Genomic DNA, 26,435 nt, shown 5'->3' on the forward strand with positions numbered 1-26,435 from the left:
GAAAGCATTCTCTCTATCACTGTGATTAGGAAGGTCGACCTTGGACATGGAGCTACCAAGCAGATTCCTGCCTGAGCATCAAGCTGACACTGGGAAGACAGAGCGGAAACATGAAGAGAGGCTGATCCTGATGGCACAGCCTCATCTGGATCTAACTTTGCCTGAAATGCAGTGACGTGAACCAACAATTCCCCGTTTTGTTGAAGTCACTTGCCAATACCCCAGTCCTTCACACTCCCATTTCTTATTACTCCACATAGAATCAAACAACCATTAAGTCCTGAAAGTGTTCTTTGTGTGCAGTGTCACGTTCTCATTCTCACTGCCATCCGCCCACTTCAGTCCCTCTTACACCTGGGAAATGGAATAACACTGGCAGACCTCAGGGGGATGGATCCCACAGGAAGTAGTGAAGGAGGAAGGACACCTCTTTGGCTGGCCAAATCCACGCAAGTCAACCCAGGAAGTCATTCGGCATCACCTCCATCTAAGAAAATGGAAGAAGATGCTCATGAAGGCTCTGGGTATGTTGATGCTGGGGGTTGGGAAGGAGGCCTTGGGAGGGTGGGTAAGCCAGTCTCATCCCTAGGGAATTGGGATGGTGATTAAGATACAACATATGTCCTTTTCACGCTCAAATGCGCAATAGCCTGCAGGATGTATCTCCCCACTCCTGCTTCACCTTGCAGCAATATTCATGAGGAAAAGGAACTTTCCCTAGGCAAACATGCAGCCTATCTTCCAACAAATGAATCCTATCACTTAGAAGAAGAACAAGTGAAATCAGTCCATAGCGATGCAAATCTCCCAAAGATCAGGTTTTCAGGTTTCTTAAAATAGATCAGTAGTTCATCATGACAAAAGAATAGTAAATAATTATGATCCAAAATTTATTCTTATAAACTGGAAAATCAATATTATGTTTGTTAACCTTGTACCATAGTTCAAAATAGATCATTTGACTTACCTCTAATAGGTAATTGACTCTGAGATCTGTCAATTCTACTGTGTTCTATGCCAGAAAAACTATTTTTCAGAAATGTTCCTTGTCACTTTAAGAAAGCAAAGAGTAATTTGGCGTTTGCTCCCTTAAACTCTCTTATACGTACCTTAACTAAACTCTAGTCAACATATCCTCTTTCAGTCCCCCAATTTTTATAACCCCTCGCAATGACGGCATGGTTCACACCATAGAAAAGGATGTGCTCTGAAATGTCAAGGCTCACAGGTTTTCTTATCAGAACTTCCGTGAATCGAGACTTCCCTGGTGGAGTAGTGGTTAAGAGTCCGCCTGCCAATACAGGGAACACGGGTTCGATCCCTAGTCCAGGAAGATCCCACATGCCGCGGAGCAACTAAGCCCACGCACCACAACTACTGAAGCCCTTGCGCCTAGAGCCCAGGCTCCGAAACAAGAGAAGACACCTCAATGAGAAGTCCGCGCACCACAACAAAGAGTAACCCACGCTGGTCGCAACTAGAGAAAGCCCGTAGCCTCAGTGCCGCAATGAAGACCCAACACAGCCAAAAATTAATTAATTAATTAATTAATTAATTAAAAAAAGAAAACTTCCATGAATTAACACAACGTTGCAGAGAAGCCTAAGAATCACAGACACACAGCAGCTAGCCAGCTTGATGACATTACACAGCTATATTTTTCTTTTTATGTTGTATTATTATCCTTTTAGTGTATAGCAATGTCCTTATTCTCAAGTTTCTAATCATCAAAGACACAGCAAACGTCAAGCTATATGACAAATCCTTAATTTTGATAATCTCCAAACATTTGAACAGATGTCTATAGAAACATATTATTTTTCTTACATCAGCCAAATCTGAGACATTAAAATAGTTAACAGTTCTTAAAATATTTTCTTCCATAATAGAAGTTTATATTAAAATTACTTTCTTTGACCTGAATCAAATTACTGAATTATTTTCGCATGCTAATCAGATTCCCTTTATTATATCTACTCGCCTTTAAATCAAAATCCTACCAGCCATTCCTTAGAACTGTATTAACAGGAACCAGGACCTGGGAAGGCCTCAGAGGCAGGTTAAGTGCTGCTGGTTCTAACGGTGGCTGCATAGCAATATCCTAGAACACAAAACACCTCCGACACGTGAAGGCAATAGTTTCAACTGGGGCTCAACTGGGTCAGGGCAGATGTCTTTGTATTTCCTGATTGCTCACATGCTCAGAAATCCAAAGTGGAGAATATCCGTTCTGCATGGTAACAAGTAAGAAATAGCTCAATCCCACGTAACTGGATCGTCACCTAATCCAATCTGAGCCTCTCTTACAACTATTGACAGTGGTTTTTAATTCCTTCAGCAGGTCTCTCTACCCAACCAGCCTCCCTTAAGACACACAAACATACGTACACACACATGGTTCATTCTGCCACTTCTCCCACCAATTCACCACTCCGAGGAAGAGTGTATTTAGCTTAACTTTATCAAGCTCTTTGGCTGCCTGAGGATTTATAAATGTTAAAATAAAAACTAATGACAACCTTGAGAACTGCAGGTGGCACCTGGTCTTATGTCTCAAGGCAGCAGGTCGCTCCTGCATCATCCAAGCAGCAATGTCACTGCTTGCTCCTAAGCTCCAGAGAAACCCTCTGTTGGGTCTCGAACACCCCAAGTAATGAGATGCTACTGAAACGATCATGTGGGGACCCTAGGTCTATGCCACAGCGTTAAGTGGCTTCTGAGGTTATCGAAACTGCCACTGATTCCAAACAAGGTTCACCAGCCCCTTCCTCCCACAGTGGTCCAGTGAACACGTGGCATAAAAATTCCTTCTCCACAGGTGACAGCCACTAAGGCCAGAGATGGAACCACAGGTGATACAACTTAGGAACACATAAATTTAAATATCTGATACACCATTTACCATATCCCTAAAATGACTCATCCGAAAGGATCATATTTGCCAGTTTCAAAAACAAACTTTTTTCAAGTTTCTCTCCATGAGTTAGCTATAACTAACACATCCTCCATGAGTATCTTTTCCTGATGTACTACCGAGTAAAAACTTAATAAAAGCCATAGCCTAGATAAAATATATCATTTTTTCATTTGTGATTAACAGCCTTGGAGGGAGGTTTTTTTTTTAAACTGGTCCATTAAACGGGCATATATTTAAATAAAAATTATATAGTTTCTAACTTTAAACTACTCAGAATTTCAAGTACTTTATGTTTCAATTCTATTTCAAATCAGTACACTGAAAATACCCATTACCTGGAAACTAAGGAGAATATTTTTATTTTTTATGGCGAGCCAGACTCCCTATATTATTATTGAAAAGTAAAGTTTCTAATGAACCAGAAAGGAAATTTATTGTAAAGCAACACTCAAACTAAGCACATGTATTATCACACAAGGTTATGTGTACACCTACCAGACATGTGCAATCTCTATGTCAAAGCATTATTTTCAAAAAGTTAAAAACACAACACGTACAAATATAGAACAAATGCATGCCAAAGAATCATAAACTCATTAATGACTAATCCAGTAAAAGAGCATTTTGAGAAACTAGGAATTTACAGGCATTTATAGAAGAACATTAGAATGAGATTGCTAGGTTACAAAAAAACTGATCAATGTCCTACAGGGCAATAAAACCTTTGTAGTTACCATATGTACCTGAAAAAAAAAAAAAAAAAAGAAATCATCAATTTCAGCGTCTAAACTCCAATCAAATGGTAAATGACCAAGTCAGACATGGGTGCATTCTTCTAGGTAATTAAACAATCATGTGGGCCTATTAAACAATGTTCCTGCATAATGTCAAAAGGTCACTCTATCATACCCTCTCTTTTTTTAACTTTTTATTTTACATTGGAGTATAGTTGATCTACAATGTTGTGTTAGTTTTTACAGTATTTACAAGTTGTGTATAACTTTAATTAGCACACAGATTTTAACCTTATGCCATAGAACTCAAACTGGAAAAAACAAGTGTGATATTTTGAAGGAACGTATTACATATGGTTTCCTGCCTCTCAGAAATAGGTAGGCATAAATAATTCAGTTTTTAAAAGTTATTCAATATGATGCAACAGAGCCTATAGCAATCAGCACCGCAACGGGCCCCAGGTAGGCAGATTGAGTGGGGACACTTTGGAAGTTACTCTGAAGAACTTTGTATGTTGAAGCCAAGCCTTTAACGGCTCTGAAAAGTTAAGTGGGGAGAAGATCCAGAGGTTAATTTCATATTTGTTTGTCAGGATTAGAATTAGAATTGCAGGTAAACCCTGGATCTATTCATTCCAAATTGTTTGAACTCTTTTATACTTTTATAAGTATACTTTTATATTCAAATTCTGATTTTGATTTCAAGGGAAACATTCAAATTCAAATTTGCTCAGTTAATTGAGATTTTTGTCAGTGAATATGTCCTTTATTTAGTACTCTTGAATGATTTGGGGTTTTTTTTCCAAATCAACTCAAAGGAGCAGACATTCTTGAGCTCCAGTCTTCTCCCCAGACAGGCTTTCAGGCGTGGGAGGGTCACTGATAATGTGTCTTTAGGGTCATTTTGTTTGTTTGTTTGCTTAAAGAGTCTGCCCCAGTTGCATAAGCTTCAGGACCCTCACAGCTCTAGCCTTGCCTGTCACTCTGTGTTGATAGTCACATAGACTTTGTAAGTTTTTTTGGAGAAAAAAATGTTGTTGTTTTCCCGAAGTTTTCAAAAATATTCTGACCTCAGTATTTCTGGGAAGTTTATTCAAATATGATTTTTTTAAAAAAGCGGTCCGTTTACCAGTTTGTTGAAGACTCTTTCCAACAAGTCCAAGCTCCAGTGCTTACTAAATACCTCTCTCCATATTCTATGCTCATTTTCCCCAACATGTTTCACTGAATCACGAATGGATTCCCCATTCACCTGCTCCAGGGGCACATCTTCTGATAGGCTCCCTCCCTAAACCAAGGAACATATTACATACGGTCTAATGCCTTTCAGAAATAGGTAGACATAAGTAATTCAATCTAAATATCAACCAAAATACTGACATTTTCTTATTCAGATTATATCTCTTCTTCCTCCCCAAAGATCTGAAAATTCATAAAGAAACAGTAGATTCACAGGGATAATCCTGATTAACTTGGAGGATTCGACTCACTCTAGAAAACCACTAAGCACACTATTGAGACAAAAAGAAGCCTGCACCAATTAAAACAGTAGCAGGATTTTAGTCCATATTACCCAAGGTGAAAACTTCTTTATGGACTGTATTGTCTTAGCACACATGGCATTACTTGAGATTGACTGTGCTCACATAGCAATAGAATATGTTGATGACACTTAGCAAATAATTACAAAGAATCTGTGCCCATTGAAATGACAGGAGTTCTGACAAACAATACCCTTGAGAAGAGACATTTGATAAACACACTATTAGACATTCACTTAAATCAATTCTCACGATTTTATATTTCTTAGCAGTTGTAGCATTATATTCAGTTCCTCCATTCTGCAATTCATGTATTTTTATACCAAATTCTTAAGGTTAATCATGTTATTGGGTTAGGATAATTTATACAACAAGTGTCTCACTATTATACTGTGTTATGTTATTTTTATTTTAAAAGAATAATATTGTGTGATAATATCTATTAGAGGATCATATTAATAAACTTTCATTAAAGATGATACAGTAACACTTTAGCACATAAGGAGCCATTGCTCCAGTGAAGAAAGGATTCAAATCTGATACAAATCTTCAAATTGAGGTGCTAATATATTTGCCTAGATCAAGCACTGGGTATTACATGAAGAGCACATGTTTGTCTCCCATGCTGGCCAACAAAATGGGCTTGATCTGCTCCCCCAACCAAGGGCAGAGACCTCTCATACATATGCAGGACATAACAGGGAGGAGACATTCTTGGATAAAAACAAATCCTGATTACCACTCCTAGAACAGTGATTCAAGTTGTGTGCCCCACCTGTAGTGGGCCAGAAATACATCTTTTATTCTCACAACAAGAAGGGCACTTTTGACAGGGGAAGGAAACAAAAGAAGACTTCTAGAGAAAATTACAAGTACTGAGATTTAACAAGGTGCGGATGAGTGTGTAACACTCACTAAATTGAACCCCTGGATCTATAAATATCATCATTTACGTCAAATAATCACCATCAACAGCGGCTGAAATGTCTAACACTGGCTTCAGTCCTTTTCAGAGACTTCATTCCTTTTTCTTTTCACTGGGGAGTAGAGTTAGGGAGGACAGCAGCTACTAGCTATAGCTGGTACTTTACTTATATGGGGAAAATAATTCAGCTGTAAATTAACTTCCAATTGTGTTGTTCCTTAATCGGGAAAGAGTGAACATTACTCCTCAAAGTGACATGCGATCCAGGAGACAGATTTACAATACTAAATATGCAATCAAAACACTGACATTTTCTTATTCAGATTATATCTCTTCTTCCTCCCCCTCCCAAAAAGATCTGAAAGTTCATAAACAAATAGTAGATTCACAGGGATAATCCTAAAACAGAGAGCTACTGCCCTCTTCCACTTGTGGCTCACGGTAGGAAGTGAGCAAACCAACCACTGTCTGCACAACAACTTCTGGAAAACAGGGCTCTAACTTGGAATCTATATTCTAACTTTCCTCTTGCATTCCATTTAAGAGGATAACTCCATTAGAATAACACTTTCATCTTGACTAAATACAAAGAGTTCTAGAAGGCAGACCAAGTAGAGATGCACAATTTTTAAATATCAGGTCCTAGAGGATGCTGTCCATTCAACTTGTTTTATCTTCAAAAGGACAGAGAATAAGAGAAAAAAAAAAAAAAAAAGCCCATGTTTTTGGCTATTTAGAAACATTACTCTCGCCCTGTGTAGACTCCTCCTGACTTAAAATTTCCCATTAATTATAAAGATTCATGTCAAAACATGGATAATTTCTGAGATGTCAAATGTTTCAACCAAGTCCTGTATGAGAGTATGTCTTATGCCAGAACCTCACCCAGGTTGACACCCCCCCCACCCCACCCCCACCCCCGTCTCACTAATTTACTACTGAGAACCAGTTGTAAATAGAGGAAAAATATCACTGTATCCTTTTGGGGAGAAGATCTTTACCTTTTTAAAAATTTACATACAGTTCTCATTATTTTATCAGGGCTGAAGAATATTTCATTTTTGTTAGTTTTAAAGTCTTGTCTGAAAAGATTACTTGAGTTCTTAAAACACTTCTTAGGAATAAAAGGTTAGCGATCAAAAGACTTGAGCAAATGCTGGTGTTCGTGATTTCTTGTTGGTAGCCTAAATCCCATCCTGCTGGCAAACTCCTCTTTAGAATTTCTCAAATGATGGGACAGGACTAAAAGAACTCTCTACCTTGATTTATGTAGTAACAAATTTCAAATATGGGTTTGAAATACCTTGCTTGTATATATATCTACACATACAAACAAACACCTCCCAAATATTCGAGAGTTAAGGAAAAATCCAATTGGTCAAATTAGCTAATCTAGACTATAATAAGATTCATTCACCATTACTTCTACTGCTACAAAGGATACTGTCAAATGAGATTAGCAAGCAATTATCAAACACAGTTTGTGTACCCTCTATGAATCTTTAAGTCTGCAAAGACATTTAAATATATACTTGACACTTGAACAACTATAGTAGCCATCTTTGCGGTGATCAAGGACTCTATAGTATCTAAAATGTTCTTAGCCATGCAAATTTACATAGGTACTTTGAACTTACTGAACTTTTAATCAGAGTACTAAGCACATCTAAATAAAACAGAGGCTGAAAAGTGAAAACTAGCATTGACATTTGAAGAGTCAGCCAGAGACCCAGACGAACTGAGCTTAGAGATATATTCAATTCAGAAAAGGCTATCTGCCTGGATATTCAGACATGGAGCACCTCAGAGCATGTGACTCTTAAAAAAGATGCTCAGTATGAAGAACATGATACCTCTGTGGATTTCAGGGAATAAAATACAAACAGAAAACAAAGAAATATCAAAATAACTGATCTTGCAATATCCTGTAATCAAACTAAGGAGACAAGAAAGGCAGCACAGCACTCTGTTTCTCTTATAAGGGAAGGATTTTTGAAGCCATGTTTCCTTTAAGTAAGAGTGACCTCTGGTGACTTTTTAATTGCACCTCAGTGTACTATGTTAAATTATTCTACAATTCTTTTATACTAGCAATTCATTTAGTACTACATTTTTAATTTCTTAGCAAAGTGATAAATGCTTTACTGCAGGACCTAAGGATTTCATGTAAATGCCTCCATTTTAATTAATTCATGGAAATTGTGCCCAAAGCTAAATTAAAATTCTGTCTGAAACGGGGGGGGCAGTATTTTCTTAAAGGAGACTAAGGCTCATTTTCAGGAGTGACTCATATAATATGGCATTAAATGAGCTGATACTAAATGATGACAACACAAACTTATCACAGCCTCGGGGCATATATGGATGAGTGCTGGAAGGGTAACTATTTGTACAATATGCTTTTCACTTTAGCACAAACTTCCTGGTAAGGGCGGAGTTCCCCAGCCCACCCCACCCCCAGATAAAACTGGATACCCAGCAGCAAGGTCGGTTTCTAACATGCCTACTAGCACTTTCTTGAAATGCATAATTGCTTGCCTTACTCCCTACAACCTGATTTAAAAAAAATTCTTGAGGGGGATGGGGTGTGGATGTAGGACTAAGGGGGCTTTCTTCCAATCCCTCAAGGAAAGAAAAGCGCTATGATGGAAATTTCAATCTGAATAACACTTCGAAAACTTTTTCCGATTTCCAGATTAAAATGCCTTGAGGTCGGCTGAATCAATTTGGCCAGCATCTTTAGATCAGACTCACATTGCCAGTCCAGAACTGAGAGGTTAATACATCTTCACTGAACCAACAAAATGAGAAACACAGCACATCACAATATACAAGCATGTGCACTTGCAAATGAACCTGAATGGCAGGTTATGTTTTTCCTTTAAGCAAAAGCCTTCTAATTCTGAGGGGTCTATCCTTCTCGTAATTCTACGGACTAACCAGGTTTGCCGCCTGGGCTCTGCTGCGGAGCCTGCCCGCCGCTGCAGCGCCCGAGTTCTTGTTACCCGATTCCGCAGGGCGCCAACTGCAAACATCTACGCTAATGCAGGACCCAGCCAGGTCGGCCAACGATTTCCTTTCTGACATAAATCCTGCAAAATGTATTCATAGTAAAAAGAAATAAATGACGTACTGGCATGCTCTTCTCTCCTCATCTCCTGCTATTCTCTCTCTGGTCTCTCTCCGCCTCAATATTCTCATGCTAATTTTAGGTTTTACTAGAATTTGAGCTTTCTCAATGAATATTCAAAACAACAGCACACAGACAAAATTCAGCTCACAGACAAGTCAAAACAGGCTTTGTGTATTACAGACTTGACAAGTGGAAAAAACACTGTAAACCATCCTATCCAAGCGTTGGGACTTTGCAATGTTTTTTAAATGCCTCATTTTCAGAAGCAGACCAGTGATTCCATTTGTAAAATTCAATTATTTTTTTAAAAAACACGAATTCTCAGTTGTCAGTATAAGTTTTAAAAGATTTGCTGTACTCACAAGTATTCCCTGCTGCTAATGTACTCCAGGGCTGGGCAGACAAAAGAAAGAGCATCCTGAGACAGGCTCCCGCGGCGGAGTCCATATTCACAGTCGCCGGGGCTCCCCACCCCAAAACCCAAGGTGTCCAGACAGCTGCTCTGAGCCGGAGTCTGCAAGCTCCCTCCCGCTCGGGGTAGCTAGCGCTCCCTCCTCCGGGCTCGGCGAACCCACGCAGCCGGCGGGGCGGGAGCCCCAACCTGCAGCCACACCCCCACCCCACCCCCACCCCCACCCACTCCCGCCGCGCTGCGAGCTCCACGCGTCCCGGGCGCTCCTGGCGGTGGCGGGAGGAAGTGCGAGTCAAGTCGGTGAAGGTCTTCAACCTGCACTCGCTCCGAATCCGAATCCGCGGTCCTAGCTCCTTCACCGGCAGGTTTCCCACTCTGAACAGCTGAGCAGTTCAGTGGACTTCAGTCTGAGACCGAGCTTCACCACGCTGATGATGCTTGAGCATTAACACTGATGCTAGGAAAAAGGTGAGTTTCTTTTTTTTTGGTTGAAAAGAAGTTAGGACAAGTAACTAACCCGGTTTGAAGAAAATATTTACATGTACTGAGAACTGTTGTAAAAAAGACTGCTTTTGTTTTCCCAACTCATTTAATGATTCATATTTAAAAATAAAAACCTAAAGAACCTTATTATGGTAATCATTTCGAAATATATACGGTTATATATACAGTGTTATGTGTCAAAATACATCTCAAGAAAGCTGGAAAAAATTAAAATTTAAAAATAATTAATTAAAACACCGACCCGACTTCTACTATAATGTCAGCATTTTATTATGTATATTCCTACTTGGAGATTTGAGAATTGTGGTCAGCAGATATATAAAACTAAAAACTGGCATCCTGGGAGAAGGAATCTTACTCCAAATATCATCACGGAAGTGACCTTATGTTAAGTAGGTAAATTGAATACACTTAATTGAAGAATGAAGAGTTTTGAATCAACTTCTATATACTGTATGTGTATTCCTTTCCATTCAAATTCTTTAATACAATTACCCAAAAGTTCATATTGAAAAATGATGGAATAGAAAAGGCATCTTAAATAAATAAATAAATGGATAGATAAATAAATGGATAGATAGATAGGCAGATAAATAGATAAATTGTTTCAGAGTATACAGATAGAGGCCTGATGGCCCATGGAGGAAGAAGGATTTCAAGATCCATGACCTTGAGGTAAGTCACATGGCCTCCTCTACTTCCTAAAGAGGCTGCCAGCAGATGTAAATGAAGGAGGTATGAGCATGGCATCACTAGGATCAATACTCTCCTAAAACTGTGACCAGACTCATGACAAATGTGCTGAGACTTAGGAACAGTGTCCAGGCATTCTTGCACCATCCAAAGTGATCAGAATATGAAAGTAACTTTAACCTTGAGTAGGGCATTATATGCCTGAGAACAAAGCAGAAAAGCTGTTTTTATTATTTCTATTCTGCAACCTGGGTAAAAAACAAAAACAGGAATAGAAAATGTAAATAGCTTGGCAAGGCCACAGAATTTACAAGTAGAATTTGACCCAAATATGTAGATTCTGATCCCAACTTTCCAGCTTTCTCCACTCCTACTCAGGGCCCCTGGGAATCAGGAACTCTTCCCACCCACCCCATCAATCAGCAGTCCTGGGAAACACTGAGCAAAGCTTGCTCGGAGGGTGCATTTAGAACCTTGAAAAAAGCCACAAGCGGTAGAGTGACCTTCATTTATTAGTCAGACATTTTCCTAGTGCCTAATACATGTCCCAGAACCTGAATATTGTATTTCTAATTTTTAAAGCAAATATAAATTAATGATTTACATTAAGTGTCTAATATTTTTTAAAGCCTATACAACAGACAGTCTGTGTGTGTGTGTGTGTGTGTGTGTGTGTGTGTGTGTGTAATCTAAATAAATGGTCACAGCATTCCTTTGAAGTAAGTGTTACTATGCCCATTTAATGGATAGACAGACTAATCTCAGAGAGTTTAATGGATGTGTCACAAAGCAAGCCAGACTTGGACCAGGTCAGCTGAGCTCTGAAACCCCTTCTCACTGGTCCTCAGGTCTCTGAAACAGAAAAGTTGTCACCTGTAAAAACTCTATTCAGTTGTTCATGGGAAATCCATTTAAAATGGGTTAGAAGGCGCCTCAATAATTGATGTCAATTAAAACCAAAAAGGACAATGCTGGTAAATTACTTGAGCAGACATTCAGGATGGATTTTCACAAGTCAGAGATGAAACAGCACACGAGGGATTGAGATTTGCAGGCAGATGTCCTTGTGCAGTGCACAGCATTGACCACTGGACAGCACTGGGGCTATTACATGATCTTCCAAGACAAGGGCAGCCCCAGGTGAGGAGGCTTGAAGAGACCAGGCAAAGCAGGGCCCAAAGCAGGGACTTGCTAGCAGACAGCTGATGCGACTCCTGGTTTGACCCCTTTCCAGCTGCCTTCTTTCGCTGGAGACTTCGTGGCTTTGTGCTTCACTTTTCTTGTTTGCAGAATGGTGATGATAGCCAGTCATAGAGCCATTATGAAATTACAGGTCTGAAACCCCCACAAAGGGATGGAAACGGCTGAGCATTCCACGTACCAGCCCCAGAGCTGCCCTGGGAGTTGGTACCCACCCGTGAGACCCCCGGCAGCTGCTCAGCATCTGTGATCCTCAGCTTCGTTGTCTGTTTCATAAGATAATAGAAGTCTTACCAGCAGAGAACTGATCCAAGGGTTACAGGAGAAAATGAATGTCAAGTACTTAACACCATGCTCATCCACAGGGCGCTGGATCAGGTAGGCTGATGCTAGAGCTCCAGGCTTAGAGGAGAAAGGATGCCTAACGGGACCGCCAAGGCCTCCAAGCTAAATCCCTGCAGGTCAGGGGCAGTCCGCTGCATTCTGTGGCCTGTTTCCACAGCCCTTTGCTCTTTTATATAAGAAAGATGACAGATAATCAACAAGGACCTACTGTATAGCACAGGGAACTCTACTCAACATTCTGTCATAATCTATATGGGAAAAGAATCTGTAAAAGAATGGATACATGTATATGTATAACTGAATCACTTTGCTGTACAACTGAAACTAACACAATATTGTAAATCAGCTATACTCCAATATAAAATTAAATTAAATTTTAAAAAATCAAAACAAAGGAAAGGTGAAGAAAATGTGTAGATCTAATCTTGCACATTTCTATAAGTGATGATTCAAACCCCACAAATCACGCACGCGCATATATGTATGTGTCTGCAGAGTTCACACCAAACACAAAAGAGAATTTGAAATCAGCACACGTCACAAATAAAAGACAAGAAATCAACTTCCGATGTTCAGAAGTGTGTGGACCCTCATATGCGTAAGTGCAGACAGGCTGCCTAGGAAAGTATATTCTAAGTGAAACTACACCCTTGGCATTTCCTGACCAAAGTCTTCTGTTTTCCTGCTCACCTGGGAGCAGTCTGTGCACTCAGGATTCCCTACCGAGAAGAGGAAGGTTCAACTCACCCCACCCGAATGAAATCCTTTCTCAATGCTCTCCATAGATCAAAACATGACTCCATTCATTTTTCTTCTTTATTCAGCAGTTTTCTCCCTGTAAATTATTTCTGCGTGTTTTATGTAAATCTGGGAATACATTTAACTTTACTCTTGTAATGGGAACAGATTTATCATTAAATCCTCTGAAAGAATACTGTGAATAAAATGTAATAGTATTTCTATTAGGAGTCATTTTTCCCATAAGCCCCCAGGCAGCAAATCCTGAAGAACAATTATGGAGAGACAGACTGCAGGGAGAAGAATTGTCACATGTGTGATAAAAAACACACTGCACGGTGTCTTCGCAGGTTATCTCTGATGAGCTATGTTCCCTATAACTAGCCCTTGGAAGCCCTGGTTTTAACAACCAAAGGATTATGCATCTAATTACATAAATCTCAGCTAGAGAATAGTCAGCCTCATATTGTTACCCAAAAAACTAGGTTCGCCTCTTGGTGGGTGTCGAGCCAAAAGACACAACCAAGACAAAGAGTGAGAGAAGGAAGGATTTGTTACTTAGCAAGTAAGTAAAACACCAGGGATCTTTCCCAAAGCAGTGTCTCCCCAAACAGCAAAACTGGGGAAGTTTTAAGCTAAGGGTACATGTATATTCATGAAAGGACTTGGGAGGTAGGCAGAGCCCAGGCTTTAGATGATTGAAATCCGGAGGATCAGAAAAGGTCAACGCCATCATCCCTTAGGTTCCGTTTGACCTGGTGGTTGAGTGCTTCAGGCTAATCTTTACCATGGAAACAGAACTGGAAGTCTTTACAATTGATACATTATTACTATTGCTACTTCTCTTGCCTGATAACAGTCAGCATTCTTGTTTTCCCTTAAGATCCTTAATTACTGAGACCTGTTCAAGGGCAAGCACCCTGGCCAGGCGTAGATCACAAAATGGCTTGTACTAAATTAATAGGTGTTCTCTTATGTCCAGAAAGCCATGCCTGGTTTTCTTTCTCCATAGACCCCCTACCTTATCTGCTTATAATATTTCTTTCCAATTCAGCCCATTTCAACCCAGGAGGACTTTTGGGGACTAACAAACACTGGTATCTAAGATAGAACAAACCACAACTAAGAACTTGAAGTATAAAAGCAATACTGCATGGTATTTCCAAAAGTGCTTAATAAACATTTCACAGGATTGTGCATAAACAACACACTTTTCCTGACATTCTGGCACAAGTAGAATCAGAGAGGCTTAACGTTAAAATGAAGTGCAGAGTCAGCTGTCCAGCATTCTACCCAATTTAAGCACCACAGTCTCCAATATCATCTTGCACACATGTCCACTGATGGCAGCAGCTGAGGTGCATACATATAGAGAAAAGGGAGATTCTAGAACTTCCTTCTATCATATCACAAAGAAGGATAAATTCACAGAATCAACTACATGAGTGTCCAGGAAAAAAAATTCTTTTCTTTTTTTAAACTTTTAAAATTGAGATATATTATACCCTTTAAACAAAATTTCTAATTTTATGAAAGGCATAAAAGGTCACAATTTTTCTTTACTTCTTTGGGGTAGGAAGAGGGAGGCAGAGTTGAGTGTATCCTTAAAAGTCCTTTTCTAATTTAAAATTAAAATCAACATCTGATCTTGACCTAAGAATTTTTCTATTGAAGTATAATTGACATAGAACACTATATTAGTTTCAGGTGTACAATTCAATGATTTGACATTTGTGTGTATTGCAAAATGAACATCACAGTAAGTCTGGTTACCATCAATCATCATACACAGTCACAGATTTTTTTCTTTCTTCTTGTGATGAGAACTTTTAAGATTTACTTGCAGCAACTTGTAAATATGCAATACAGTATTAATAACTATATTCACCATGCTATACATTACATCCCTGTGGCTTATTTATTTTATAACTGGAAATTTGTACCTTTTGAACCCCCTTCACTCATGTCACCTACTTCCCTCCCCCATCCCCACCCCCCCCAGTCTGGCAACCAACTATCTCTTCTCTGTATTTATGAGCTCCTTTTTTCTCTTTTTAAGATTATTCATATAAGTGAGACAATAGGTTATCTTTCTCTAACTTATTTCACTTAGCATAATGCTCTCGAAGTCCCTCCATGTTGTCACAAATGGCAAAATTTCCTTTTTCTTAATGGCTCAATAGTATTCCAGTGTGTGTATCACATTTTTTTATCCATTCACCCATCAATGAACACTGAAGTTGTTCCCATGTCTTAACTATTGTAAATAATTCTGTAATAAACATGGGTGTGCATATATCTTTTGGAGTTAGTGTTTCTTTGTACAAATACACAGAAGTGAAATTGCTGGATCATATGGTAGTCCCAGTTTTGATCTTTTGAGGAAACTCCATGCTATTTTCCATACTGTCTGTACCAATTTACATTCCCACCAAGAGTGCACAAGTGTCTCCTTCTCTCCACATCCTTGCCAACACTTGTTATTTCTTATCTTTTGATGCTAATCATACAAACAGGTGTGAAGTGATATCTCATTGTGGTTTCGATTTGCATTTCCCTGATGATTAGTGACGTTGAGCATCTTTTCCTATACCTGTTGGTCAACTGTATGTGTTCTTTGGAAAAATGTCTATTCAGATCCTTTGCCCATTTTTAATTAGATTGTTTGTTGGCTATTGAGTTGTGCGAGATCTTTATATATATTAGCTATTAGCCCATTATCAGATACATGATTTACAAATATTTCTCCCATTCAATTGGTTGCCTTTTCATTTTGTTGATGGTTTCCTTTACTGTACAAAAGCTTTTTAGTTTGATGTAGTCTCACTTGTTTATTTTTACTTTTATTGCCTTTGCTTTTGGTGTCATATCCAAAAAATCATGGCCATGACCAATGTCCAGGAGCTTACCGTATATGTTTTCTTCTAGGAGTTTTATGATTTCAGGTCTTAAATTCAAGTCTTTATTCCATTTTGAGTTAATTTTTGTATGGTGTAAGGTAGTAGTCTAGTTTTATTCTTTTGCATGTGGCTGTCCAGTTTTGCCAACACCATTTGTTGAACAGACTGTCCTTTCCCCATTGTATATTCTTGGCTCTTTTGTGATCAATTCAGTGACCATATATGTGTGCGTTTATTTCTGAGCTCTCTATTCTGCTCCATTCATCCATGTGCCTGTTTTTATACCAATACCATACCATAGTTTTGTAATATAACTTAAAATCAGGAAGCATGATGCTTCCAACTTTGTTCTCTCTTAAGATTGCTTTGGTTATTCAGGGTGTTTTGTGGTTCTTTACACATTTTAGGATTTTTTTGCTCTGTTTCTGTGTAAAATGCCATTGGAATTTTGATAGGGATTGAATTGAATCTGTAGATTGCTTCTGGTAGTATGGACAGTTTAACAATATTAATTCTTCTAATCTATGAGCCACAGAATATCTTTCCATTTATTTGTGTCTTCTTCAGTTACTTTCATCAGTGTCTTATAGTTTTCAATGTACAGGTCTTTCACCTCCATGGTTAAATTTATTCATAGGTATTTTATTCTTTTGATGCAATTGTAAGTGGTATTGTTTTATTACTAGCATATAGAAATGCAACCAATTTTTGTATATTGATTTTGTATTCTGCAACAGTACTAAAGTTGTTTATTAGTTCTAACAGTGTTTTTTTGGTGGAGTCTGTAGAGTTTTCTGTATATAATACCATGTCATCTGCAAATATTGACAATTTTACTTCTTCCTTTCCAGCTGGGTGCTGCTGATTTCTTTTTTTTTTTTTTTTTTTGCCTAATTACTCTGACTAGGACTTCTAATACTACGTTGAATAAAAGTGGCGAGAGTGGGCATCTTTCTCTTATTCCTGATCTTAGAGGAAAAGCGCAGACTACGACATCAGCTATGGGCTTCCCATATACGGCCTTTATTGTGTTATAACCAATTTGATTTTATTGCACAGAATTGAATCTAAATTCAGCCATAAGCATTTTAATGATTATCATTAAAAGTCTTTTTAAATTGAAAACAAGACTGAGAACTCGTAATAGTGCTGGATAATTTAAAAAATACACCCTTAAGGATTAAGTTTATTCCATAATTCCAGTGATATTTTTTTAGGCTGAAGTACTGATGAATGAAGTACTCCAATGTAAAGGAATCTTGAAAATACTCTGAGTGAAATTAGTTAGTCATAAGGAACCATATATTATATGAGCCCATTGATATGAAATGTCAGAAAGGACAAACCTATAGAGACAGAAAGTAGATGAGTGTTTGCTTGGGGCTGTGGGAGATGGGAGACTTGTAGGCTAGAAAAAGAAAGATTTCTTTTTTTGGAAATGGATAAAATTTCCAAAATTTTTTTTATCAATAAAATTGATAAAATAGATTGTGGAGATGAATGCACAACTCTGTGAATATACAAAAAAACAATTGAATTGGACACTTTAAGTAGGTGAATTGTACAGTAGGTGAATTATATCTCAAAGCTGTTTTTAAAAAGGAATACAGAAACTCTAGAAAAGCATTGAATCCATTGACATCTACTTTACCACACTATTCCAAATAGAAATGTAACTGAAAAATGGGAGTTAAAAAACATAAGCAGCAATATCCGTTATTTACTGCCATAATAATGCTGTGAATCAACCAGAAACCTCAGTGGCAGACACCACTTTACTGAGCTCAGGGGTCTCAAGACCACACCCTTGGCTCAGCAGGTGTTCTGGTCTCCTGCGCACCTGCCTTGGGGAGGCTGTTGTCCGCTGATGGAGAATGGCCCCATCTGAGATGACTGGACTTGTGTATCACTGCGCAGCAAACAAACCCAGGCACCTCTCACTGTGGTGGCACAGAACTAAGAGAAGAAGCAGAAAAATACAAGTCTGTTCTAATCTTCGTGTGTCACATCAGCTGGCATTCCATTGACCGAAGTAAATCTCATAACCTAACTCGGGATCAAGGGTCAGGAGAACAGATTCTGCCTCTTCAGTAAAAGGAGCTGAAAAGCCATGTGTCAAAGAGGGTGAATCCAGGAGCGTGAAGAATGAGGACCATTTAGACCTCAGTCTCTGCCCAGCACAGGGTATTTGTGATGGAAGAAAACTGAGCAGAAATTAAATATTTGCCATCTGGCAGCTTCACTTTCTCACCATTTTCACTTAAAATTGTATCAGAGGGCTTCCCTGGTGGCGCAGTGGTTGAGAATCTGCCTGCTAATGCAGGGGACACGGGTTCGAGCCCTGGTCTGGGAAGATCCCACATGCTGCCAAGCAACTAGGCCCGTGAGCCACAACTACTGAGCCTGCGCGTCTGGAGCCTGTGCTCCGCAACAAGAGAGGCCGCGATAGTGAGAGGCCCGCGCACCGCGATGAAGAGTGGCCCCCGCTTGCCGCAACTAGAGAAAGCCCGTGCACAGAAACGAAGACCCAACATAGCAATCAATCAATCAATCAATCAATCAATTAAAAAAAAAAAGACTCCTCATTTCCTCCTCTTCCCCTTTAAAAAAGAAAAAAATATTGTATCAGAAACTTTGAAATATCTTTGTTTCATCTTGATTTAGATGATAGAAACATTTAACATTTTTGTAATTTAGCTCAAATAATGGCTGCATAATTCAAGTAGATTCAAAAGCAAATAGAATCTAACTTATAATAGCAAGTTTTGATATAAATGCCACTGGATGATACTGTGAGTACGTGACATGAGCTGGATGACTTGCTTTTTAATTATAGGAACTTTTAGCTTTTGCAAAGATAACTACTTTTTAAAATGCTTTTCTAGATGTTCTTGTCTTATCACAGAAATACATTCTTATATGTACATATATAATTCGCATAGAGAAGTGTTAATAACAACTCCCTACACACACACACACACACACACACACACACACACACACTTCCATTGCTCTATTGTTATGTCATTGACATAACTGATGAAAACTAGTTTCCTTCATGTCCATACACACATTTATAGGATTAGGTTCATTTTCCTTGTATTGTAATTATAATATGATGTTATTCCTCAGCTTGAACTAGATTAAAATTTTGCATTTGTATTTTTCATTTCCATGTGGAAAATGAAATCTTATTTTTGCCTGTCAGTCTAAAACCACTTTGAATCGTAAATTGGTCTCCTATGGTAAACCTTTAAGACCTCTTTTTTTTGTTGCTGTAACCTTTTCTACATGGTGGACTTTATTAGTTACATTAATTAAATAACAAATGCCCACCTTATTGAGCTGGGTATGCTTTAATCCACAGGCACAAATCAAAAGAAAGAAATGATTATAACATTAGAGTTAAAAAACAAAAAGCTTTGGTTGAGTTTTTTGTAAAGAATGGTTGAAAAGGAACCTAAAGTCGTTCCTTTATTTGAAGGCTTAAGTAATTGTACCTGCCAGGTAATAGACGAGAGGGAGGCCTCTCACTTACCACCCCCTTTTGTGTGTTTCAATTACTGGGAAGGTTAATGGTGCTGAACAGCTGAGGTATGAAGGCACCTTTCATTATCTTCCCCATCAGAAGTCCCCAGAGCCTGTTCACCTTCCCTCGTGTTTATGGGAAAAGACACAGTGTTCTCTCACAGCCCAGAGTACATGAGAACCAACTTCTCACAGCCTAGCAGATCTTTGCCAACATTTTCTGGAAAATAATTCTGCCCCTTTTAGAGCCAGCGTGCAATGTAAATTGAACTCAAATACCAACATCATTTAGAATGACTGAAATAATACCTTGATCTTGTGACTTGTATAGTCTCATTCTTCTAAATTTTAACTTTAATGATGCTTATTTATTAAGCAAGTACAGAGTATATGGGCAGAATTTTTCTTTGAATATTTTATATTGAATGAATTGAAATAATTGGGATGTTAAAGGACTAGGGAATGATAATGAACATGTATGCACTGAAGCATTTACTCTGTACTAGGTAGGTTCTCTTCTGTATCATATCCCTTTAAGACCCCTCTTCTCTGAATATCGTCCTCCATGTTGACTCCATCAGGATTCACTTACCTAGAAACAATAGGAAACCTGTGATCAGGGCAGATGTTCAGGGAATGGAAAGGAAATTACGGCTCCACCAAACCTCTCTTGCACAAGTACAGATGTGTTTGTATTTAGCCTGAGACAAAAACTTTGTTCCTTTTCCTTCATTATTGTTCCTAACATGCAACAAAGGCAATTGTAGGAAAGGCAGTGTGGCCCTAAATTCCCCCTCAGCTGATCTTTAAGAACTTCAGACATTTTCTAAAGAAGATTTTGATCTAGGGAAGGACATCAAGCTCCAAATTAAGGTGGAATATGTGGGAAAAAGGTCACTGGGATAGGGTTGCCAGGTAAAATACACCATGCCCAGATAAATTTGAATTTCATATAAATATATAGTTTGGGAGACATACTTACAATCAACAAATATAAATCTGGCAACCTAACATTGCACTGCACGGTATAGATGGCAGATGATTTTAAAAAGGAGGGTCATGGGGATATAAAAAAAGAATGTGAAACTCAGAGTTTTTTCTAGGGTAAGGGTCAACAAACTGGCATGAGGTCCAAATCTGCTTTGTTCCTGTCTAAACAATGTTTCATTGAAACACTGCCACACCCATTCATTAAGTACAGTCCAAGGCTGCTTTCACTCTGCAGTGGCAGCGTTCAGTAGTTGCAGGCCCACAGAGCCTAAATATTTACTATCTGGCCCTTTAACCAAATAATAAAAAATAAAAAGTCCCAGTTAAACTGCTAAAATTACAATTGTCATTCTAAATACTCACTATTTCCCCTCTCTGATGAAAGGCTTCTTTCCATAGGCATGCCTGATATTATAAAGCTGAAAATATGTAGGCTTTTAAATAAGTAATATTATTCTACTCAATCGATTTAAACATAAGGCAATATTGTCACTTCAAGAAAAATAAAAAGAGCTTTGAGAATTTTTTCCATATGTCCACATTTGTGTTTCACAGCTCCAGACCACCTAATGCAAACTTTCATTTCTCAGCAAAATGAAGCAGAGAATATTACAAAAGACTCAGCGATGTCAAATCCAGCCACCAGTTAGATCTTCCAATTTTCAGTACAACATTTCCTGCCAGATGTGGCTCAATGTGGCTTAAAGAAGCAATTGTTTAATTCTCATGTGGAGAACTATTGTTCTGGAAGAATGAGGGCATTATAGGATTAATCTCCAAGTAGTAAGAAAAAAAGCTAGGTTTACAAACCCTGTATGACTCTGTATGTGCCAGTGAGTAGCTGGAAGTAAGCGTTCTATTGGAAGATAGGATTTTGTTCCTCAGGAAACCAACACACTCCTGGGACCCTGGGTTGAAGCCATTTAAGGGGTGGATAGCATGAGAAAGGTCTGGCAACCAAAGTCACCCCATGCTGCTGATGCAGACAGCTGGCAGAGACAAGATAAAGTTCACACAGTCACTTGAGGCTTTAAAACCTAGTCTGCAAATGAAAAGTAGAGAAGAAAATTCTATTTCTAATCTACCAGTGAAAGATGTGCATTTCATTTTCAGATTATGAAAGTATCGAAGGAGAAAGGCTGTGCTGTCATGAGTGACAGTGCCTCGGCCGCCAGGACTCCAATCAGAGGCTCAGTGATAAGTGAGAGTGAGCCCAGACTACTGCCAACGCCATGGCCAGAGACCGAAGAACACACGGGGAGGGGTTTCCTACTTGTGTATGGTAAATAACCCTGCATACAAATCCTCCAAGCCACGATCTGGGTAGTGTATTAGAGCAAAGAAGTAACAAAGAAAACAGGCAGGTTGACATTGAGGAGAGAGGACCAAATCAGTTTCAATAGACTTGAGGCTCTGTGGACCTAGGGAAGGAGAGGGTACAGAGCCCAACAGGATAGGAGACAAGGAAGGCGTTGGAGCTCTGCTCCTCACCAGAGCTCTCTAAATCTCAGTATCCACATTTTTTAAAAAATTTATTTATGTTTATTTATTTTATTTTTGGTTGCCTTGGGCTCGTGGGTTTTCTCTAGCTGCGGCAAGCGGGAGCTACTCTTTCTTGCGGTGCGCAGGCTTCTCACTGCGGTGACTTCTCTTGTTGCAGAGCACGGGATCTAGGCGCGGGCTTCAGTAGTTGTAGCTTGCAGGCTTAGCTGCTCCGCAGCATGTGAGATCTTCCCAGACCAGGGCTCGAACCCGTGTCCCCTGCATTGGCAAGCGGATTCTTAACCACTGCGCCACCAGGGAAGCCCTCAATATCCACATTTTTAATATGAGAATAAAATCACGTGTATTTTATAAAAACACTGCCTGGAAAATGGTCACGGCTAGAAATATCATGAGACTTCAATAAATGGCTTATATTTATAATTACTAACAGAAATAAATACAAGAATCTAATAAGAATATGTTTTATAACCTAATGCATTTTGGATCACTCATTTCTATCCCAAAGATTTAATCTATACCATCGTGGTCTCTAAGCTGTAGTTTATATTATGTTTGCCACGAGTTGCTGTGACCAAATGTTACTGTTTTTAGTCCTATAGTTCCTGTAGTTTCTTGTTGCAGTGTTACAAACTAATGTTTCCCAAAAGTAATTTTTGTATGAATAAACAAATAAAAGTGAGAAGCACTCCTATGAAGCCCTTATTAAATATTAAAGGATAAACAGTTCTAATTTAAAAATAAAAGAATTATAATTTTAAGTGCAAATTTGACTAATTGTGCTTTTCAAAATCTACTGTCAAATATTTTTCACAACAGTAAGCCTTAAGTTATGATAAAAAAATTCCTTGTGAAATCACACCTGACAAAATGAACCCTAATAAAGTATAATATCTCCTATCTAAACACATTCTTAAATAATTATTTCAATTTAAAATAAAGAAATTATCAGATTGGGTTAGAATTTGTCAGTTGGTTATCTCTCCATGAAGCACCGCTAAGTTTTTTAAAACTCTATCAGCGAGTGAGAACACCACCTTGGCAGAATCTTAGCAGTTATCAGAAGCAGGAGTTGTGGGAACATATTTACAAGATTAGGAGTCTGAACTCCGATGGATTAAGGTGGATTTTCAAGATGGGAATCTGACTGGGTTTGGGCAAAACTCGACATAATAGTTTTGATTTTGTGCTACAAATGCAACTCAGTAGAGAAAAGATCGTCTGTTCAACAAATAGTCCTGGAGCAATTTGATCCTTGTGTAAACAAAAAATAAATTTTCATTCATATCTCACACTTTATACAAAAGTTAGCTCAAAATGGATTGTAGACCTAATTGTAAAACCTAAAATTATACAACTTTTACAAGAAAACATAGGAGAAAATCTTTGTGAACTTGGGTTAGGCAAATATTTCTTTGATATGACACTAAAATCACAATACATAAAAGAAAAAATCAATAAACTGGACTTCATCATGATAAAAATGTCTGCTCTTTGAAAAAAGCATTCACAGTTAAGAAAATCGAAATAGGAGCCATGGACTGGAGAAAATACTTGTAAGTAACGTATTTGATAAAGAACTTGTATCTATAAAGAACATATAAAGAACTCGTAAAACCCAATAATAAGATTTGAACAAACCAAGAAGAGATTGAATTAGTGATCAAAAATATCCCAACAAAAAAGTCCAGAACCAGATGACTTCACTGGTAAATTCTACCAAACATTCAAAGAAGAATTAATACCAATCCTTTTCAAAATTTTCCAAAAAATGAAGTGGAAACACTTTGAAACTCAGTTTAGGAGGCCAGCATTACCCTGATACCAAAACCAGAAAAGGATGCCAAAAAAATAAAATCAATAAATGGCTCATATAATTACTAATAAAAATAAATACAAGAATCTAATAAGAACATGTTTTATAACCTAATCATTTTGGATCACCCATTTCTTTCCCAAAGATTTAATCCCTGATGAACAGTAAACATAGATGCAAAAATCCTCAACAAGACATTAGCAAACAAGATTCTACAGTAATTAATAGAATCACATACCTGAGCAACTGGGATTTATTCTAGGGATGCAAGGATTGTTCAATATCCACAAATCAATCAATGTGACACACTGCATTAACAAAATGAAGGATAAAAATCATATGACCATCTCAATAGATGCAGAAAAAAAGCACTTGACAAAATTCAACATTCATTTAAGAAAAACTCTCAACAAAATGGGTATAGAGGGACTATACCTCAACATAATAAAGGGCTTATATAACAAGTCCACAGCTAACATCATACACCATGGTGGAAAGCTGAAAGATTTTCCTTTGAGATCAGGATCAAGACAAGGATACCCACACTTTTATTAACCAAGGAGGTGAAAGACCTGTACACTGAAAACTATGACATTAATGAAAGAAGTTGAAGAGGAAACAAAGAAAAAGATATTTTGTGCTCATGGGTTGGGAAAATTAATATTGTTAAAATGTCCATACTACTCAAAGCAATCTACAGGTTCAGTGCAATCCTCATCAAAATTTCAATGGTATTTTTCACATACATAGAACAAAAAATTCTAAAATTCGTATGGAATCACAAAAGACCCCAAATAGCCAAACCAGTCTTGAGATAGAAGAACAAAGCTGGAGGCATCATGCTCCCTGATTTCAAATTATATTACAAAGCTATAGTAATGAAAACTATGATATATATTGGTATAAAAAAAAGATACATTGATTAATGGAACAAAATAGAGAGACCAGGAATAAACCCACATGTATATGGTAAATTAATTTGTAACAAAGGAGCCAAGAATATACAATGGGGAAAGGACAGTCTTTTTAATAAATGGTGCTGGGGAAACTGGACAACCACACGTAAAAGAATAAAACAAGACCAGTGTCTTCCGCCATACACAGAAATTAACACAAAACAGATTAAAGACTTGAATGTAAGCTCTGAAACCAGGCTTCCATAAAACTCCCAGATGAAAACATAAAAAAATCCTTCTTCACAAGGATCTTGGCAATGATTTTTTTGGATATGACACCTAAAGCACAAGCAACAAAATAAAAAACAAACAAGTGAGTCTATATCAAATTAAAAAGCTTCTGAGCACCAAAGGAAATAATAAACAAAATGAAAAGGCAACCTATGGAATGGGAAAAAATATTTGCGAACCACACATTCGATTAGGAGTTAATATCCAAAATATGTAAGGAACTCATGCAACTGAATAGCAGAAAAGTCAAATAATCCAATTAAAAAATGAACAAAGAATCTGAAAAGACATTTTTCCAAAGAAGGTATTCAAATGGCCAACAGGTAGCACATAAAAGATGCTCAATATCACTAATTACTGGGAAATGGGAATCAAAACCACAAGGAGATATCACTTTACACCTGTTAGTATGGCTATCACCAAAGACATAAGAGATAGGCATTGGCAAGAAAGTGGAATAAAGGGAACCCCTCTGCACTCTTGGTGGGAAAGTAAATTGGTATAGCCATTGTGAAAAGCAGTATGAGGTTACTCAAAAAATTAAAACTGGAACTCCCATGGGATCCAGCAATTCCACTTCTGGGTTTTTAGACAAAGAAAATAAAAACAGTAACTCGAAAAGATATATGCACCCCCTATGTTCATTGCAGCATTATTTACTATAGCCAAGATATGGAAACAAAGTGTCCACTGATGAATGAATGTATAAAAAAAATGTATATATACACAATGAAATATTATTCAGTCATAAAAAAAGAAAGAAATCTTGACATTTGAGATAACATGGATGGACCTTGAGGGCATTATGCTAAGAAAAATATGTCAGATAGAGAAAGACAAATACCATATGATCTTACCTATATGTGGAATCTAAGGAAAACAGAAACAAACAAATAAACAAAACAAGGTTATAGATTTAGAGAACAAATTAGTGGTTGCCAGAGGTGGGGGATGGTGGTATGCATGAAATAGGTAAAGGGGATCAAAAGGTACAAACTTGCAGTTATAAAATAAATAAGTCATTAGAATGTAAACTACAGCACTGAGACTATAGTTAATAATACCGTATAGCATATTTGAAAGTTGCTAAGAGTGTAAATCTTAAAAGTTGTCAATACAAGAAAAAACAATTTTGTAACTATGTATGGTGACGGGTGTTAACTAGAATTATTGCAATGATCATTTTGCAATATATACAAATTTTGAATCATTATGTGTACACCTGAGACTAATATAATGTTGTGTGTCATTATCTTTAATTTTTTAAAATAATAATACAAATTAAAAAACCCACCTTTTGAAAAAGTGGCCAAAAATTTTGAATAGACACTTTACCAAAGATATATGTAACGCAATTTAGCACATAAAA

General features: G+C 37.8%; 1 protein-coding gene across 14 annotated transcripts in view; it reads right to left on the reverse strand.

Moving 5' to 3' along the window:
- Window positions 1–26,435, reverse strand: part of LOC309653649 (V-type proton ATPase subunit B-like) — a 248,640-nt gene that overhangs the window by 175,919 nt on the left and 46,286 nt on the right. The window contains exons 1-2 of one of the 14 annotated variants that reach the window (XR_014259327.1): window positions 24,118–24,307; window positions 11,618–11,711 (exon numbers count right to left, since the gene is read on the reverse strand). The exons of 9 other annotated variants lie outside the window; for them this stretch is intronic. The gene's annotated coding sequence lies outside the window, so the exon portion shown is untranslated. Of the gene's footprint in view, window positions 1–11,617; window positions 11,712–19,685; window positions 20,163–22,203; window positions 22,322–24,117; window positions 24,308–26,435 lie in introns of those variants that run through there. 4 more of the 14 variants (XR_014259328.1, XR_014259329.1, XR_014259330.1 and 1 more) reach the window with 4 other exon arrangements.

This window comes from Balaenoptera physalus, assembly GCF_965194825.1.
Source record: "Balaenoptera physalus genome assembly, contig: HAP1_SCAFFOLD_752, whole genome shotgun sequence".
Taxonomy (NCBI): domain Eukaryota; kingdom Metazoa; phylum Chordata; class Mammalia; order Artiodactyla; family Balaenopteridae; genus Balaenoptera; species Balaenoptera physalus.